The sequence below is a fragment of the Ursus americanus genome, chromosome X (genome assembly GCF_024610735.1).
Source record: "Ursus americanus isolate L20-20 chromosome X, mUrsAme1.1.p, whole genome shotgun sequence".
Taxonomy (NCBI): Eukaryota; Metazoa; Chordata; class Mammalia; order Carnivora; family Ursidae; genus Ursus; species Ursus americanus.
This window is the reverse complement of record NC_142164.1, coordinates 81414999-81430883: the sequence shown is the minus strand read 5'-3', so window position 1 is coordinate 81430883 and position 15885 is coordinate 81414999.

Sequence of the window (15885 nt, the reverse complement as noted above, 5' to 3'; positions counted from 1 at the left end):
GATGAGAACTATTAGTCTTTTTTTGAGAGGGAAATAAGGAGATTTTCAGAAAAAAAAACAACAACCAATAAACCTGAGAAAGTTTAGCAATAATAGACCGTCATTAAAGAACTATTGAAAGATATACTACAGGAAGAAGGAAATTGAAATCAGGAAGAAGGGGTGAATAGGAGGCAAGGAACAGTGAACAAAAATAGGGAAATGTGGGGAAATCTAAGCATTAGGTGTATAAGACAATAATAACGTTGAATTAGTTGGAGGTATAAAAAGAAGCTGCCGCCAAAAACATCGGAGCCCAAAACCATCTAAGACAGCAGGAGGCTATTAATATTTAAAGCATGCTAAAGCTCTTCTATTGTTTGGGAGAAGGGTATGGATATTGCCTGAATTTGGACCTTGTTAAGGCAAGTATAAATGTTTAAACATTTAAGGATATGGGCTTCTAGTTTCTGGCAATGGCAGGCTTGGTTCTTTGATTCAACTTGCCTATTGAAGTAATGAAGTATGCTGCATAAAATCTTTCAAAAACGACTTTAAAAGCCCTGAAGAGCCGAGAGGACAGAGGAAAACTTCCAGGCCAAATTGGAATGAAAGCTTGTAACCAGACAGGTAAGCGAAATATGAGCACAACCCCCCCCCCAAAGCCAATTTGCTCTGAGGGCCTTTGCCTCCGTTGCCCACCTGAGCTTTGATCCCATGGCCACACAGGGCTAGAGAGAGAGAAGCTAAGGCTTAGGTCCAGGCCACGGTAGGAGTTAATAGGAGAACCTCTCCACACTGAGCCCAGAGCCCAAGGGCCTACATCAGCTGCATAAGGGCCAGCCAGAATGCAACAGGCCCCCTGTTCCAACAATCCCAGACAAATTGTGCAGAAGCCTGATTTGGCACCAAGCAGAGGAGGGGGTGCATACATCTTTTTGAATTGGTGTTTTCGTTTTCTTCGGGTAGAAGAAATCCCCCAGTCGTGGGATTATTGGTTCATGTGGTATTTTTATTTTTGATTTTTTGAGGAACCTCCACACTATTTTCCACAGTGGCTGCACCGGCTTGCTTGCCATCAACAGTGCACGAGGGTTCCTTTTTCTCTACATCCTCGCCAGCACTTGTTGTTTCTTGTGTTTTTGATTCTAGCCATTCTGACAGGCGTAAGGTGCTATCTTGTTGTGATTTTGATTTGCATTTCCATGATGATTAATGATGTTGGGCATCTTTTCATGTGTCTGTTGGTCATTTGTATGTCTTCTTTGGAAAAAATGTTTGTTCAGGTCCTCTGCCCATTTTTAATTATTTATTTTATTATTATTTTTTAAGATTCTCCAGTAAGTTTATTTTGCAAACTTTTTGTATTTTAAGTTTTATTGGCTTACATTGTTATGAAGAGAAAAAAAGTATACAATTTTGAACACTGAACTATTTATCATTTTAATATGAATTCAGATATACTTTGTTTATTTCTAATTGACCTTCACCTCCTAAGTTCAGTATAAGTATTCTTGCCACCCCATTCCACCCTGTCACTGAGTCAAAGAGTTCAAGATACATACACAAAACACACATATAAACAGACACAAACAAGCCTTTTGTAAAGTAAATAAATCTTTTACAATGTAAATAACTGTTCCTTTTTGGAACTTTCTAAATCCAGTTCAAATCTCTTCTGAAATTGGGATATTCACACTTATTAGACACAATCTTTATAAAGCAAAGTGTTTATCTCCTTTTTTAATTTTTTTTTATTTTTTTAAAAAATATTTTATTTATTTATTTGACAGACAGCCAGCGAGAGAGGGAACACAGGCAGGGGGAGTGGGAGAGGAAGAAGCAGGCTCTCAGCAGAGGAGCCCGATGTGGGGCTCGATCCCAGAACGCCGGGATCACGCCCTGAGCCGAAGGCAGACGCTTAACGACTGCGCCACCCAGGTGCCCCTATCTCCTTTTTTTAAAGATCTTTTTTTATCGTTTTGTTTGTGAGAGAGAGAGAGAGCGTGCAGACAAGCACGAGCCCAAGCAGGTGGAGGGGTGGAGGGAGAGGGAGAAGCCGACTCTGCACTGAGCAGGGAGCCGACTTGGGGCTCAATCCCAGGAATCTGGGATCGTGACCTGAGCCCAACACAGACACTTAATCAACTGAGCCACCCAGGTGCCCCAAGCGTTTATCTCTTTGTGAACTCAAGTAATTCTTTTTTTTATTTTTTAAGATTGTATTTATTTATTTGAGAGAGAGAGAGAGAGAGAGAGAGAGAGCCAGCCAGCATGGAGGGGAGGGGCAGAGAGAGAGGGAGAAGAAGAGTCAGCACTGAGCAGGGAGCCGAAGGTGGGGCTTGATCCCAGGACCCTGAGATTATGATCTGAGCTGCAGGCAGATGCTTAACCTACTGAGCCACCCAGGCGCCCCTCAAATAATTCTTGAGAGGATTATTTTTCTTATTGATCTAAAAAGAATGATGTGTGGAAGGCCAAAGAGGAAAAATCACTTCAAATGGTCAAAACAGAAGAGGACTGAAAAATAATATACTTACTAGTGTAGGGAGAAACATTTTAAGTATAGATTCTATTGAAAAGATTGATACTCAAAGGCATAGCTTTGGACCCATTGCCAAAACTTAGATTTTCTCAGTTAATTAAGACCAAGAGTGTTGGTTTTATTTAGGAAGATACATTAAGTCTTTGAAGTAAGAATGATAGGGTTGTACAACTTAATTTCTATATAAGTGACTGAATATACAAGGTATCAAATATAAACAGTAGTGTAGCAAGAAAATAAATTAGCAGAAACAATTAACCAGTAGCAATAATTAAGACCACCATTTGAAAGATCTATACACAAAGAATGAAAACATATTGTTATAAGATTTTACAGCACAAAACTGGATTCAATCCTAATTCATTACTGTTGTACTTCTTTCTTCTTCAGTGTTAGTAGACCCACATTATCTCCTGCCAATTCATTGTGTTGATTATGTGAACGATCACAGGCAGGAAAGTCTTTGAACACCAACACCTACAATAAGCTGCTTTAGTAAGACACAAATCTTCAATGTTTTTTTTATTCACCACTTTGGGATTTTCCTTTTGTATTTTAACATTAGTCAAGCTATCCTTCTGTTGTTTTTGGCTCTGGAGGAATAGACAAATTGAAGGTAGCCAAGTAGTACAAGTATTCCAAGAAAAGGCAATCATCAAAGCAATTCTGAAACTGTGAGCCCGGTGAACCTGGTAATGCTCTTGGGATAGGTGCTGCTTTAAAGATTTTTTAAAAAGATTTATTTATTTATGAGAAAGAGAGAGAGTGTACAGAGAGGCAGAAGGAGGGAAGCAGACTCCCTGCTGAGTGTGGAGCCTAATGTGGGGCTTCATCCCAGGACCCGGGATCATGACCTGAGCCAAAATCAAGAGTCGGACACTTAACCAGCTGAGCCGCCCTGGGGAGCTGCTTTAGATACACAGAGGGCAGCACCTTCGTGATGTGGCCGTGTTCTCCAGCACCATCCTCGCCAGCAACGTCTACCCCTCTCCAGCCCCCCCAGCGCTCTCCAGTGGAGCTGCCGCATCTGCAGGCGGAGAACAGAAGTAGCAGGTGTGCATCCTAGCCTGGGTTCTGGAGCAGGCAGGCCTCTGCCCATTGTTAAATCAGATTAGTTGTTTTTTTGGTGTTGAGTTGTATAAGTTCTTTATATATTTTAGATATAAACCCCCTTATCAGCTCTATCATTTGCAAATATCTTTTCCCATTCAGGATGTTGTTTTTGTGTTTTGTTGATAGTTTCCTTCTCTGTGCGGAAACTTTTTACTATACTCATTGCAGCACTATTTACAATAGCCAAGATATGGATGCAGCCCAAGTGTCCATTGATAGATGAATGGAAAAAGAAGATGTGGCATCTATATATCTATATATAGATATATATATATCACATCTATTGCCATATATACACACATGCATGCGCGCAATGGAATATGATACAGCCATAAAAAGGACAAGCTCTTGCAACTTGCAACAATATGGGTGGAGCTAGAGGGTATTATGCCAAGTGAAATAAGTCAGGCAGAGAAAGACAAATGCCATATGCTCTCACTTATATGTGGAATCTAAAAAACAAAACAAATGAATAAACAAACAGAATCAGACCTCTAAACACACAGAACAAACTGATGGTTGTCAGAGGACGGGAGGGTGGAGGATAGGCAAAATAGATGAAAGGGAGTGGGAGATACAGGCTTCCAGTTATCAGATGAATAATTCATGGAATAAAAGGTACAGCATAGGGAATATAGTCAATGGTATTGTACACACACACATATATATTTCCTTGCACCTAAGTATTAATACATAGACTTTTTTTCAAGCATAGTTGGAATACTAACCACATTCTAGGCAAGTCTCATACATACCACAACATTAGTTTCATTCACACTACATTCCCTGATTATAATGAAATTAAGTTAGAAATAAAAAGCAACCATAACAGCAAAGACTTGTAAAAAGTTTTCTGGAATGTTTAAAAAACACTTTTGTATAACTCATGGATTAAAGGCAAATCATAATGTGAATCAAAAAGTATTTAGAAGTGAATGATTATACAGGTATCAAAACTTCTGGGATATAGTTGAAGAAAAACTTAAAGGGAACCGTATGGCCTTGAAAGCTTTTTATTAGAAAACGAGGCTCAGGGGCGCCTGGGTGGCACAGCGGTTAAGCGTCTGCCTTCGGCTCAGGGCGTGATCCCGGCGTTACGGGATCGAGCCCCACATCAGGCTCCTCCGCTATGAGCCTGCTTCTTCCTCTCCCACTCCCCCTGCTTGTGTTCCCTCTCTCGCTGGCTGTCTCTATCTCTGTCAAATAAATAAATAAAATCTTAAAAAAAAAAAAAAAGAAAACGAGGCTCAAATTTAATGATTTAACCATCTGATTCAAGAAGTTAGAAAAGTAGCGACAAATTAAGCCTAATGAAATCAAAAGAAAAGACATAACCTATGTAAGACCATGAAGTGATGAAATAGAAAACAAGGATGCAATAAGGAAGATCAATAAAACCAAAACTTTGTTCTTTAAAAAGACAAACCTCTGGCAAGATTGAACAAGAAAACAAAAGAGAAGGCGTAAGTGAATAATATTGAGAATGAATAGAGGGACAAAACTGCAGATACTACAGAGATTTTAAAATAATTTTAAAATACTACAAACAGCATTCTACCAATAAATGTAAAATTATAGATGAAACGAACAATTTTCTAGAAACTATAACTTTGCAAAACTTATTTAAGAAGAAATCGAAAGCCTAAAAGATATATACAAATACAAGTCTTCTGCTGAGGTGGGAGACAGGAAGCTGTATGGCCAAAGATGGGGAGAGGAGGCAGGTTCTCAGTCTAATTGCTGCTTCTTCTTCTTTTGAGGGAAAGAACCAACCCTTTAATTTATTGAGGGCTTATGTCAAGAATTGTGCTAAACACTATACATGCATTATCTCTTTGAATCTTCACAACAACTCTTTAAGATTCTATTATTATAATCCACATTTTTAAATTGAGATAAAATTCACATTCTATACAACTCACCCTTTTAAGTGTACAATTTGGTGGATTTTAGTATATTCACAGGATTACACAACAATCACCATCATCTAATCCCAGAACATTTTTAAGATTTTTTTTTTATTTGACAGAGATGGAGACAGTCAGCGAGAGAGGGAACACAAGCAGGGGGAGTGGGAGAGGAAGAAGCAGGCTTCCAGCAGAGGAGCCTGATGTGGGGCTTGATCCCAGAACGCCGGGATCACGCCCTGAGCCGAAGGCAGACGCTTAACGACTGTGCCACCCAGGCGCCCCAAATCCCAGAACATTTTTATCATCCCCAAAGGAAACCCTGTCCATTAGCAGTCACTCTCATTACCCTTTCCCCACAACCCCATGCAACCACTAATCTAAATTCTGGCTCTATGGATTTGCCTATTATGGACATCCCATATACATGGAATATAAAATGTGTGGCATTTTGTGTCTTGCTTCTTTCACTTCACATAGTGTTTTCAAGATTCACCTATGTCGTAGTGTGTATCAATACTTCATTCCTTCTGTAGCTGAATAATATTCCAGTGCATAGATATGCCACATTTTGTGTTTCCGTTCTTCAGTTTAGGGTCATGCTCTTCAGGTGGGAAGCAGTCAGCTTGACAAAAACTTTCTACCACAGTTGTCGATGAACTCAAAGATGCACCAAGAGGTATGGGACAGGGCATTAACATCACCCCATTCAAGAGAGTTTGCAACAGACTATTAGAACTAATAAAAGAGAGTTCAACTGTGTTGCTGGAGACAAGATCAGTACACAAAAATTAAGCACACCTACATACCAGCAACAACCTACTAGAAAATTTTTTTAAAACTTTCACAATAGCAACAAAATGTGTAAGGTTTCTAAGGAGTATCTAACCAAAGATGCAAAACGTATATGGAAGATGTTAAAATTTTCATTGTAGGGGTGCCTGTGTGGCTCAGCCAGTTAAGCATCCAACTCTTGGTTTCAGCTCAGGTCATGAGCTTGTGGTTGTGAGATTGAGCCCTGCATCAGGCTCTGCAATCAGTGTGGAATCTGCTTCAGATTCTCTCTCCCTCTCCAGCCCACTCACTCTCTCTCTCTCTTGAATAAATAAATAAAATCTTAAAAAGAAATAAAATAAAATTTTCATTGTAACACATAAATATTACCTTAAAAATAGAGAAATATGGCATGTTCACAGATTTAAAAAAATCTCACTAATGTAAAATTCAAAGTAAATCACTAAAAATCTCCAAAGGTTTTTTTCACCTAACTAGAAAAACAAATTTTAGGATTCATGTGGAAAAACAAAGGGCCAAAGACAGTCAGAATAATTCTGAAGGAGAAGAAGAAACAGGACATAGATCAATGGAGCAGAATAACTACTCCAGGAAAAAAAATCCACACATATATTGAAACTTGGTATTCAACAAGGGTAGCACTACAAATCAGTGGGTAAAGATAGATCATTTAATAAATCTGCTGGGGCAATTGGCTACCCACATGAAAAAATTTAATTCAGCTAGTATTTGACATCATAATCCCCCAAAAAACTTTCAGATAAAGACCTATATGTGAAAAAACAGGACTTTAAAACTTTCAAGAGAAAATACAGGAAAATACTATAACCTCAGGATCTCCTAAACAGAACACAATAAACAAAAAACACAACTGGGGTGCCTGGGTGGCTCAGTCGTTAAGCATCTGCCTTCGGCCCAGGGCCTGATCCCAGTGTCCTGGGATCAAGCCCCACGTGGGGCTCCCTGCTCTGCTGGGAGCCTGCTTCTTCCTCTCCCACTCCCCCTGCTTGTGTTCCCTCTCTTGCTGGCTGTCTCTCTCTCTGTCAAATAAATAAAATCTTAAGGAAAAAAAACCCCAAAACACAACATAAAATATTTTTGATATAACTTGAAGCCAACAAAATCTTATTTGCTTTGTATTTAAATTCTATATAAATTCCCTCTCTATATTTGTATATAATTTCTACGAGTTCCTTGAAGAATAAAGTTCTGTTTATTATCACAAGAGCAAATTCTGTTAATTTCATACAAGCTGTTAATTTTATGTCAAAAACCAATTAAGAAATTTCAAATAGTTAAATAGGAACTTAGGTTGGCCTTTAATGCCAATATTAAGAGAACATAATTGCTAGACAATTTTAGGAAAGGCATTATATGCTTTTCGAACTAACAGATGTGTATGTTATTTTACATAATAGTCCAAGGCACAATAACAGATATTTGATTATATAATAATTTTATTATACAAAGATGAGTTGTTTGCCTATAGAGCATTCATGTTAAACAAAATAATTTTTTAAATTATATTTAATTTTTAGCTGCTGAATTCCATTTAGACCATAAATCTTTTAAGAAAAGCCTTATTTGAGAATTTCTCATATCTTGTGAAGATGGAATAAAAGCAAACTGTCATCCTTTCCATTGTCAAAATTTCATGTGATGGAAAAATTCCAAAATCTTGTACAACAATATTCACCATAAATCTTTGCTTCAGACTTAGTAAAGATTATAAAGAGTTCAAACAAAGGGGAAAAGGTTAGGGAAAAATGAGATGCTCCCCCAAATATCTCATTATTTCATTGATTTCAATTGAAAGTGAGTATTTAAGTACTGAACATATGCACTCCAGTGAATATAGGAGGAGTCCAGCTGCTGACAGTGCTGAGAAATTCGTATTCTTGCATTATGTCAAATTGTTAAAAGTCCATCAATAAAATTGTAATTGTGAAAACACTTACTGATAAAATTTCAGAAGTACGGGTGCCTGGGTGGCTCAGTCGGTTAAGCGACTGCCTTTGGCTCAGGTCTTGATCTCAGGGTCCTGGGATTGAGCCTCACATCAGGCTCTGCACTCAGTGGGAAGTCTGCTCCAGAATTCTCTCTCTCCCTCTGCCCCTCCCCCTGCTCATGCTCTTGCTTCCTCTCTCTCTCTCTCTAAAATAAATAAATCTTAAAAAAGATTTCTAAAGTATTCTTGTATTCCAGGAGTTTATTCTATGATAATGATATTCAGCTTTGGCCTTAACTTTGACTGAATGTCATTCATATATGTTCTGTGTACCTCTATTACCCAGAATATAAAAATCTCTTTTATAAAGCAGTAAGAAGGATGCACAAGCCAATGGAAAAATGAGCAACAGATGAATAGGCAATTTGCAGAAGAGGAAACCCAGCTGGACAATATTCAATTGTACTAGCAATTAGGAAATGCAAATTAAACAATATTGATTTACCATTCTCATACTCATCAGACTGGAAAATTTTTAAAGTCCAAAAATACCAAGTTGGAATTGGCAAGGATGTTAGAGTAACTGGGATTTTCATATACTACTGATTGGAATATATATTGGTACCACTCTAGGGAACAGTTTGGAGGGTTTTTTTTGTTTTTTGTTTTCTCTCACAGGTTTTGAGAGGGACCTGGTACCAGCCAGCTACTGAGCTTCTAGGCATAAACCCTAGAGAACTCTTGCACACAGAGTATTGTTTTTTTTTAATTATTATTTGAGAGAGACGGAGTGAGCGTGCATGAACCGGGGGGGGGGGGGGGCAGAGGGAGAGGGAGAAGCAGACTCCCTGCTGAGCAAGGAGCCTGATGTGGAACTCGAATTCAGAACCCTAGGATCATGACCTGAGCTGAAGGCAGATGCTTAACCAACTGAGCCACCCAGGAGCCTAAGTATTGCTTTTTATAGTAGAATTTCTGCCAGTGAGGAAAGGGATGAACAGATGCTGGTATGTTAACACAATGGAATGCTTTATAGAAATGAAAGCAATTAACTTGATCTATATGTCCCACCTGGATAAACCTTACAAACATAATATCGAGTAAAAAAAACAAGTTTGGGAGTGATACATAGAGTTTGATATTGTTTATGTAGATGTAAAGATTATACCAAACAGCACAGTTTTTATGGACACAGAGTGGAAGTATAGAAACATTGATAGGAAGAATAAAAACTAGTTTCAGAATCCTGATTATCTTGGGGGAGGGGACGGTATCTGAAAGGAGTACAAAGGGGGCCTCATCTGTATCTGGAACATTTTATTTCTTTAAAGAGAAGAACAGTTTATGTAAACATGCCCCAAATAACAAAATTTGGGTACATATGTATTATCATATTCTGTGCCCTTTTCCATATGTTTGAAATATTTCATCATAAAAGTATGATTTATTGCTCGAATCCACATAAGCAATGCCAAAAGACTGATAACAAACTGTGAAAAATAGTTACAACTCATATCACACAGGGCTTATTTTTCTGAAATAAAGAACTCCTACAATCTTTACAAAAAAGACCACAATAAAAATGCAGGCAAAAAATACTGACAATTCACAGAGAAAGAGAAAAACATTGCTCTTACACACAAATGATTTTCAACCTCAGTCAGAACAAGAGAAATGCAAATTAAGACTGAGTCGAGATGCCATACTTTATATATTAGATGGGCAAGGATAAAGAAAAGTCTGCTAACCTACCAAAGCGGTGAGGATGTAGAGAGACGAGATAGAGGGATATCATTCGTAGCTATTAAACTGGTACAGCCTCTGTGTAGAGCAATTAGTCATCTATCAAAATTACACATTCACATGCTTATACCAAGCAGTTCCATTTTGCAGGAATTTGTCCTATAGATATACTCGCACACATGCAAAATGATGTATAGAGTTATTTATTGCAGCATTGGGGACAACCTAAGTGTCTATCAATAGGGTCCGGTTAAATAAGTTACGATGCCTCTATACAATAGACTAAAATGCAGCTGTTAAGGGGCGCCTGGGTGGCACAGCGGTTAAGCGTGCTCAGGGCGTGATCCCGGCGTTGTGGGATCGAGCCCCACATCAGGCTCCTCCGCTATGAGCCTGCTTCTTCCTCTCCCACTCCCCCTGCTTGTGTTCCGTCTCTCGCTGGCTGTCTCTCTCTGTCGAATAAATAAATAAAATCTTAAAAAAAAAATAAAATGCAGCTGTTAAAAAACAAGCAAACTCTTGGGGCGCCCGGGTGGCGCAGCCGGTTAAGTGTCTCACTCTTGGTTTCTGCTCAGGTCTGACTTCAGGGTTGTGAGATCGAGCCCTGCGTCAGGCTCTGCTCTTAGTGTGGAGTCTGCTTGAGTTTCTCTCTCCCTTTCCCTCTGCCCCTCGCCCCTGCGAGCTCTTTCTCTCTAAAAGAAATAAATAAGTCTTAAAAAAAAGAAACCCAAACTCTTTATGGATTCACATGGAATAATTGGCAAGGCATATATTTTTTTAAAGATTTTATTTATTTATTCGACAGAGACAGAGACAGCCAGTGAGAGAGGGAACACAAGCAGGGGGAGTGGGAGAGGAAGAAGCAGGCTCATAGCAGAAGAGCCTGATGTGGGGCTCGATCCCAGATCACCAGGATCACGCCCTGAGCCGAAGGCAGACGCCAAACCGCTGTGCCACCCAGGCGCCCCGGCAAGGCATATTAAATGAAAACAAGCAGAGTGCAGAATAGTAAGCATGAAATGTCACCATCACATAGGAATATATTATCTATCCCAGAGATAGGGTTTTAATTATGTAAGCTATGTATGTGTACCTCACAGTAATCTCTGTCCACAAACTTGTGTGAAATAAAGAGAACTAGGTTTGCAATAATTCAGTCTGATTTCTGTCCCTGAGCCGTCACTTCACCAGTAATACCATTTCAGACCTATCCCCATCTACCACCCAAATACAGTTATTTTAGATAGTGCCAGGATATTGGAGATTGGCAGCTGGTCCTCAATCGACTGTCCCCATGGTTTGCCAGTGAGTAAATCTTGGGCCTCACAGTTTCCATGAAGTCTGCTGGCTATCTGATGAATCTGTGCCATGTCTGGGACATGTAACTTTCATAATGCTGCTTATGGTACCATCTGCTGAGATATACCACCCAGCAATACAGAAAAAAGTATGATCATGGCTGATTAGATAGGTAGATAGATAGATACATAGATAGATAGATAGATAGATAGATAGATAGATAGATACACGATAGACAGATAACTACTACGTTCCAGGCACTGTACTACTGAACACCGGGTGTATAGCAGTGAACAAAACATGTGAAAATCCCTGATTTAAAGAGACGGTATTCTAGAGGAAAAGGAGAAGCCTGACTCCACAGTACTTTTACGAGGAGGCTGGAGTGGAGGCTGAAGCCCATCTTGCCAGTGGGGTCCCAGACAGGATTGGGAGGTTGGTAGAAATGAAACATGAGATTGAAAATAGGAGAATGAATTATGGATCTGTGTATGGAACAGCTGAGTCTGTTGTCCCCGCCCCCACTACGCCCGCTGCCCCTTGTTGCAAATAACACATAAGCAACCCAGCAAAAACTGTAAGGTTCTTTTATAAAGATACTGTGTCGTCAAGGGCTTGAATCACATGAGTCTGATGAATCAGCGGCACGGGCAGGGAAGAGGTGGGGCGGGGGGCAATGGAAGCATTCCCTGCGGGGAGGAGTATTTTATCACCAATATTATTTAGAATTGCTGAAGCTTGGGGATAAAAAGCAGACTGACTTTTAGTTGTTTATTATTATCATTTTTATTTTTATTTATTTTTTTTTAAAGATTTTATTTATTTGACAGAGAGAGACAGCCAGCGAGAGAGGGAACACAGCAGGGAGAGCGGGAGAGGAAGAAGCAGGCTCTCAGCAGAGGAGCCTGATGTGGGGCTCGATCCCAGAACGCTGGGATCACGCCCTGAGCCGAAGGCAGACGCTTAACGATTGAGCCACCCAGGCGCCCCTATTATTATCATTTTTAAATTATCTAAGAGCAATACACCCCTTATTGTCTCGTCACCCAGTGCAGAAAGCTGTTCCCACCACCTTTGCCCTTGGTAAGGAATGACAAAGATAGGGGAGAGATGTTCTCCTAGAACAAAGAAGCTGATGTAATTTGAGATAGAATATTTGATACAATAAACCTGTGTCAAGGATGTGGACTGCTTTATAGTGTCTCCAGTAGGTAGACAGCCCATCAAAATGGTAATCCAAAAGGAACCCTTTGAAGACCTATGCATAGAAACTCACGGGGAAATGAGGAAAAGAGAAAGGAACGTAAGAAACAGGCAAATGGGGGTGTCTTGGTGTCTGGGTGGCTCAGTCGATTAAGCGTCTGCCTTCAGCTCAGGTCATGATATCAGGGTCCTGGGACTGAGCCCTGCATGGGGTCCCTGCTCAGCGGGGAGTCTGCTTCTCCCTCTGCCCCCTGCCCCCCCCCGCTCGTGTGCTCTCTTTTTCTGTGTCAAATAAATAAAATCCTAAAACAAAACAAAACAAAACAAAACAGGCAAACGAAGAGCATACACAATTAGAAGATTTACCAAGGAAGCACTGGAAGTATTACAGATACCGTGATGGTATATAGATATTATAAGTATAATAATGGTATGTAGTTATTATAAGTATCACGATCACTCTTAAAAAGAGCACAGTCAAGGGGCGCCTGGGTGGCTCAGTCCGTTAAGCGTCTGCCTTTGGCTCAGGTCATGATCCCAGGGTCCTATATCAGGAGAGGGAGCCTGCTTCTCCCTCTCCCTCTGCCTGCTGCTCCCTCAGCTTATGCGTGCTCTCTCTCTGTCAAATAAATAAATAAATAAAATCTTTTAAAAAAGGGAGGCACAGTCAAGAAATACAAGGGTTCAAAGAGATATGTCAGACAGGAGGGGATTAAGAAAACAAGGTTATAAATCTCAAAACAAAATAGAAAAGAAAAATAAATTACAAAGCCACATTAGAAGCAAGCAAGTGATCAAACCCCACAACTGAAAAGACAGAAACGTTGTGAAGAGGCTCAAGGAAATGACACTGAACAAAAGGGAAAATATCAATAGGGCCGCGACGCTAGAACTGCAGCTGATGGTCAGTTAGGCGATGCTGATGTGCGAAATTCTTCATCCCATCTCGGATACGTAATTGCTGGATACATGGAAAGAAAATGTATGTACCCATGTTCAGAATCAAGAAAGGGAAATCTCCAAGTACTAGAGACAAAAAGGGAAGGCGAAGTTAAATCAGCGACCCTGAGCTGAATCGGAAAATGACTTAAGAAGGTATTGACACTGGCATACACTAGCGGCAATGAGGAAAGGGGGTCTGGCGACCCCTGGGGATCTCCAAGATCCTTTCCAGGGTCCACAGAGTCAAAATTATTTTCACAATAATACTGAGATTTGATTTGAATTTATCACTCTCAAGTATACAGCAGAGGTTTCCTGAAGCTCCTTGACCTATGATATTACAACAGATTGAATGGAGATTGACTCCAGCTGTCTTCTATTAAGCCAGACACGATAGAGATTTGCAAAAATGTAAAACAATGAGATTATGTGTTTTGTGCATTTTGATATACATAGCTTATTTTTATTACAAGTATGCTATTTATGTAACATGTTTTCAGCAGTTTTTAAACGAATTAACAAATTAATATTAAAGAATTTTTTAAATCACTTTTAACTTCCACTGTGGCAAAAACTGATAGGTATGACCGCACATAAACAAAAGCTATTTAGGACGTGTAAGAATTTTTTAATTTTTTAATTTTATTTTAAAATTAACACGTAATAAAATTGGCTTTGTTGGCAGGCAGTTTGGTGAATTTTAACACTTGTGTACGTTCATGTAAACATCGCCACAACCAGAATAGAAAAACTGTTCTTTTACCCCCAAAACTCCCTTGTGCTAAAAAACAGACCTTAAACTATAGAGAGCAAACTGACCGTTAGCAGAGGGGAGGTGGGTGGGGGATGGGTGAAATAGGTGATGGGGAGTGCCCTTGCCCCTCCCCCCTCTAAAAAATAAAATAAAATAAAATAAAATAAGCCTATAAAAAAAACCTCCCTTGTGCTATCCCTTTGTCATACTCCCTCCTGCCCCCTACGGACTCTGAAGCCCTGATGACTACTGGTCTGTTCTCTGTCACTGGTGTTACACCTTTTTGAGAATGGAATCATGTAATATGTAACCTTGTGAGGCCTGATTCTTTCAGCATAATGCCTTTGAGATCCATTCAAGTTGAGATCCATCAATAGTTCATTCTTTTTTATTGCCAAGTAGTACCACAGTTTGTTTATCTGTTCACCCGCTGAAGAACATTTGGGTTATTTCCACCTTGGGGCTATTACAAATCGAGCTGCTATGAACATTCATGTACAGGTTTCATGTGAATATTTCTCTAAGGTAAATACCCAGGAATGAGAGTGCAGGATCATATGATGAGTGTATGTTTAACTTTCTGGAAAAAAAAACCCTTTTAAACTGTTTTCCCAAGTGGCTATAACATTTTACATGCTGAAGAGCAATATAAAAAAGTTCTAGTTGTTCTGCATTCTTGCTGGCAGTTGGTTTTGCCAGTATTTTTTATTTTACTTTTTTAAAAAAATTCTTTTTTTTTTAACAGAGAGAGAGAAAGAGAGAGCTTTGAGTGGGGGTGGGGCAAAAGGAGAGGAAGAGAGAGAATTTTTTTTTTAAGATTTTATTTATTTATTTGACAGAGCCAGTGAGAGAAGGAACACAGGCAGGGGGAGTGGGAGAGGAAGAAGCAGACTCTCAGAGGATGAGCCTGATGTGGGGCTCGATCCCAGAACGCCGGGATCACTCCCTGAGCCAAAGACAGACGCTTAACGACTGCGCCACCCAGGCGCCCCAGAGAGAGAGAATCTTAAGCAGGCTCCATGCCCAGCATGGAGCCCAACAAGGGGCTCAATCGCACCACCCTGAGGTCATGACCCAAGCTGAAATCAAGAGTCTGTCGCTGAACTGACTGAGCCACCCGGGTGCCCCAAGTTATTTTTTATTTTAGCCATTCTAATAAATGTGTAGTTGTATCTCTTCATGGTTTTAATATGTATTTTCCTAATGGCTAATGATGTTGAAAATTTTTTATGTGCTTATTCTTATTCATATATCCTCTTTGCTGGTGTACTTGTTTAAGTCTTTTGGGCATTTTCTAATGGAGTTTTAATTTTTCTTACTGAGTTTCGAGAATTCTTTATATATGCTGGATACAAGTCCTTTGTCAGATATGGGAATTGCAAATATTTCCTCCTGGTCTGGAGCTCCTCTTATCATTCTTTTAACAGTGTCTTTTACAGAACAAAGCACTGTGATTTTTTAAAAAGATTTTATTTATTTATTTGTCAGAGAGAGAGAGAGAGCACAAGCAGGGGGAGCAGCAGGCAGAGGGAGAGGCAGGCTCCCCCCTGAGCAAGAAGTCTGATGTGGGGCTCAATCCCAGGACCCTGGGTTCATGACCGGAGCCGAAGGCAGATGCTTAACCAACTGAGCCACCCAGGTGTCCCAAAACTATGAT